The sequence below is a fragment of the Colobus angolensis genome, unplaced genomic scaffold (genome assembly GCF_000951035.1).
Source record: "Colobus angolensis palliatus isolate OR3802 unplaced genomic scaffold, Cang.pa_1.0 Scaffold11, whole genome shotgun sequence".
Taxonomy (NCBI): domain Eukaryota; kingdom Metazoa; phylum Chordata; class Mammalia; order Primates; family Cercopithecidae; genus Colobus; species Colobus angolensis.
The window spans coordinates 2,245,549-2,250,723 of record NW_012112030.1 but is presented as its reverse complement, the minus strand read 5'-3'; positions in this window follow the sequence as shown (position 1 = coordinate 2,250,723).

Genomic DNA, 5,175 nt, shown 5'->3' with positions numbered 1-5,175 from the left:
CCGCTGCCGCCCCCGGGAAGGGAACCCGCTTATAAGGCGGCGCTGCCCGACGGGAGGGGCTTCCCAGGGGTGGGGCAGGCGGGAGCGGGGAGGAGAGGAGAGGGGAGGGGGATGAAAGAGGAGGTTGGAGAGGTGGGGATAGGAGGATGAAAGCGAGGGGAGGGAGAGCTAGAGAGTCGGGAGGGAGGACGAGACCAGGAGGGGGAAATGGAGAGACTGACGGCCGCGGAGAAAGGAGTGGGGCGAGGAGGTGGGAAGGGGTGGGGTTCCTGCGGGGAGGCACCTTTCCAAATCCCAACCTACTGCCTGCGAATGTGGAGTCTGGCTTTTGGGGGCGGACTGGAGAGGTGGCCAGAATCCTACTGACCCCAAAAACGCCCTGGGATTTTGTCAAAGGGTGGGGTGAGGGGAGCAGATGGGAAGATAGGGCAGGTATTTGAGAAACCAAAAGCTTAAAGAAGAGGAAGAGGGTTCGGGCGCTCCTTCCACACCACGCCGGATTTCCCCCCCTCATCCTCCATCCACATTCTCTGGATGGCCTTGAGGAGGGATGGGAGGGCAGAAAGGGCGGCCCAGCCTTCCCTCCTGCCAGATTGACACTTGTGACCCTTGCCGGGTGCCTGCCTTCCTGGCCCCGTGCTGTGAGCCGGAGGGAGTCAGGCCCCTGGTCTCCTTTGCTTCCAGCTCTCCTCCATCTTCTACCTCCCTTATTCGCCTGTCTCACCTCACTTTTATTCGCCTGGTCCTTCTATTTCTCTTCATCCGTCCTCAGTCATGTGTACCCAGACCCCTCCCTCACGACCAATTATAACTCGAATCGCTCCCATTCTTCTCTCACCTCTTCTCCACTCCTTACTGACCCTCTTCTGCCCTTCCACCTCTGGTCTCTTTCCGTATCTTTCCCAGACAACCCTGCTCTTGTCTTATCTGAGTCAGGCACCTGGCCCTCTATTCTTGGCTGGCTTTCCTCAACTCCTCTTTCTGTCCTCATTTTTTACATTTGCCGTCCGTTAGCTTTTCTCATTCCTCTGCTGCCATCTTCCCTAGCCTTTCTGGGTTATATTTGCCTCCTTTGCAAATATAATACAGGTCCAGGTCTGGAGTTCCAGCCCCACCCTATTCCAGACATCCTCAGCTCCTCGCCCTCAATCTCGGTATCTTTGAGTCATTTTGAAAAGCTTGGGATTTCAGAAGGGAACAGGGGCTGGGTTGTGTATTAAAGGTCAGGAAGGTGGACGGGGTGGAAGGCTGAGGTTTGGAAAAAGACCTTTGGTGTGCGTGCACTCCAATATTTGTCTGTCATTGTCATTATTCCTCATCTTATTTTCATTTTATTAATAATAAACCATTTTGATGATCATTATCATTATTTTGTGTTTGAGTGCTTAAATACACCATCTTTTGGTCCCTTGATGTACACGCCCCCCAGTTTCTCTTTCTGACTTTTCTATCAATATTTCATTCTCAAGACTCCTCAAAAATCTTGGGGCCCCACCCAGGATTTTTCCTTGCCGGACTCTATCTTTTCTGAGATCTTTCCATGTCCCTCTCTCAATCTGTTTCTCTGACTCACTGGCTGATGTCTTCAGCCGTCTCTCACCATCTCCATCTCTGTACTCCTCTTGCTTCATTTATCTCCCTCTCCTCGATCCTTTGCTACTCCCCCCCCCACCAACCCAGTCTCCCAGTCTCGCTCCCTCCCCATCAGGTTCTTTCCTCTCCCTCCCGCCTTCCTTTCCTCTTCCCTCCACTCCACCTCCCAGCCCCGCCTGCTGTCTCGGACACCCTGCTGGGCTCTTACCCTGTTGCCCTGGTAACCGCCCCCCACTCCGGTCACCTCCACTCCCCTCCCCCCTCCAATCACCGCCACCAACAACCTCCATCCACCTTCCTCCTATTTTTCCTGGTAGCCAATAGAAACCCTGTTGCCAGGTGGAATGCTCATTTGAATCAGCCAATCCAGAAGCCTAACTGCTTGCCCTGCCTTATATGGGGATGTGAGATGGGCCACTCCCCCAACTCCAGCCCCACAAGGGACCAGCCCCTCCAGTGTCCCTTCTCCTCGCCCTAAAGAGAGGCTGGGACACTCCCTCTCACCCTTCCATAAGGGGCCTGGCCTCCCACTTCTCTAACTGGGACCACCAGGGTTAGCGTGGGCTGTGGGCCGGACTGTGGGCTGGGCCTCAGGGCTGGGGGTGGGAATGAGGTGTGATTAGGGAAGGGGAGGCGGAGGGAGCCGGGAATTTTGCCCAGGGAGGGGTGTCTGGGAGCAGAGGCAGCTGCAGTGGAAAATTCCAGAGAGATGGAGAGGCAGAGAATGGGAATCCTGCCCCAAAGCCCAAGGGAGTGCCTTGAGAATCTAAGAGCTTGGACACTAGGGTCCGAGGGACCCCAGGGAAAAGATCGAGGAAGCTGGAGGCCTGGATCGAATTCCTTTCCTGCGTGGATGAAGCATCCTTTAGCCTTCTCTCTCTGGTTGGACAACAAGCCAGTCTTCTGAAGTCTTGGCTTCATGAGAAAGAAGCTGGAAGTGAGACTTGGGATGAATGTGGAGTGAGTGGGATCTGAAAGCCACCCGACAGTCCTAGGGGTTAGCCTCAGACAGAGTCTCTGGGGCCAACGGACTTAAATGCCTGTGTTTGCTTTTCTCCATGGAACTATTTCTGAGGCTTTGTGGAGGCTTGCCTATTCCTAGAATTACCTTACTCTACAGTCCAATTGAGAATTTCTCCCACTAGTTGAATGGGGGAAACATGTGCTTCTTACACATTTTCTGAACGTGGGACAAAGTGACCAGGTGAGAACAAGGAAGGTCTGAGCCCCCCCGGAAACGATGACTTCTGGCCTGACATCCTAGAAATTTACCTTGATACCATGTGTGGGAAGTGTTCAATTCTGGTTATTTCCATCTCATTCTTGTTGAATTCTTCCCCCTCTCCAGTTTCCTGGATTTTTTTCAGTGTTCCTATTTCTCCTGTTGGTTAAGGGGTAAGGAAGGCCTAGTTATCACTCAAGGCCTTGAAAGACAGAGACCTGAAAGTTGGGGGGGCTATCTTCACTCCTTGTTTTACTTTATCCCCCTCCATTCCCAGTGACCTCATTTTCTATCCCCCATTTCCCCCATTTTCCTTTGCTTTTTTTTTTTCAATCTAAAACTTTTCAAAATGAAAGTCAGTGGAGAGTTGAAAGGAGATGGAGTCCTAGAGGAAGACCTAAATTAGCCTAACTTCAATCATGTTTTTTTATTGTTGTTGTTTTTTTGAGATAGAGTCTCACTCTGACAAACAGGCTGGAGTGCAGTGGCACAATCTCCACTCACTACAACCTCTGCCTCCTGGGTTCAAGCAATTCTCATGCCTCAGCCTCCCAAGCAGCTGGGATTACAGTCGTGCACCACCACACCTGGATAATTTTGTATTTTTAGTAGAGATGGAGTTTCACTATGTTGGCCAAGCTGGTCTCAAACTCCTGACCTCAGGTGATCTGCCCACCTCGGCCTCCCAAAGTGCTGGGAGTTCAGGCATGAGTCATCACACCCGGCCAGATCATGTTTGAGTGTGTTACCTCCATGAGTGTTAAGAATAAGGAGAGATCATCTTCCAAGCAACACTATGGCATATCCGTCATGCGTCCCATCTCCGTGGGTACTCCTTTTCTGGAATGTCTCCCTGATTCCTCCTGACTTTGCAGACCCTTATCCATTTTTCCCATATGTTGTTCTCAACACCAAATCGCCTTCCTTGGTCTTCCACCCATACTGATGTCTCCTGTGGCATACTGTCTAGCACCACACCGGGGACAAACCAGAAAGCTCAATAAACCACGTATTTCCGAGCCCAGAGGCACCATTTTGGACTCAATCTCACAGCTCTCTCAGCCTTCTTCAAGGAGGCTGAGAAAACACAACAAGATCTTCCCAGTAACTACTGATGTCCTGGTTGGAAATCTCTTTTTTGTTTTGAACATCACAACGAAAGTTTCTGTGGCTTTCCTACTTTTCTCCATGAACTTTCTCCCTAGTAAAAAAAGAATGGGTTTCACCTTTGTACCTCTCCTTCAGATTCTTTTATTTATTTATTTATTGAGACAGGGTCTCACTCTTTCACCCGGACTGAGCACAGTGGCAGGATCTCAGCTTGCTGCAACCTCTGCCTCCAGGGGCTCAAGTGATCCTGTCACCTCAGCCTCAGCAGCTAGGACTAGAGGCGCTCCACCACACCTGGCTAATTTTTTTTATTTTTCATAGAGATGGGTGTTCACCATGTTGCTCAGACTGGTCTCGAACTCCTGGGCTCAAGCCATCCACCCACCTCAGCCTCCATTACAGGCGTGAGCCACCAAGTGGGCCCTTCTTCAGAATCTTTACTGGCTTTTCTTATTCCCCCTGCCCTCTTTCGTGACTGCCTTTGCCTTTTTTTTTTTTTTTTTTTTGAGACAGAATCTTGTTCTGTCCCCCAGGCTGGAGTGCAGTGACGCGATCTCGGCTCCCTGTAACCTCTGCCTCCCGGGTTCAAGTGATCCTCCTGCCTCAGCCTCCCGAGTAGCTGGGATTACAGGCGCCTGCAACTGCGCCCAGCTAATTTTTGTATTTTTAGTCAATAACTGGGTTTCACCATCTTGGCCAGGCTAGTCTAAAATTCCTGACTTCATGATTCACCTGCATTGGCCTCCCAAAGTGCTGGGATTACGGGTGTAAGCCATCACACCCAGCCTCGCCTTTGCTTTTATACCTAGAATAGTTTGCTATTGCCTGACCCTCCCTGTCCTGCCTTCAATTTTTCCCCCACATTCACTCTTCAATATGTCTTCATGGGCGTTCAACAAAGTCCAGAAGGAAGGCAACATTTATGGGTGCTTTCCAGCTCCGTCCAACAAAACTTTCTGTGATGATGGAAATGTTCTTTATCTGCACTTTCCAATACAGTAGCCAATAGTCATGTGTGGTTACTGAACACTTGAAAATGTGGCTAGTGCAACTGAGGAACTGAATTTTTTTTTAAGTTTTTTTGTTTTGTTTTGTTGTTGTTTTTTGTTTGTTTTTGTTTTTGTAGAGATGGAGTCTTGCTCTGTCACCCAGGCTGGAGGGCTGGAGTGCAGTGGCGTGATTTCTGCTCACTGCAACCTCTGCCTCCCAGGTTCAAGCAATTCTCCTGCCTCAGCCTCCTGAGTAGCTGG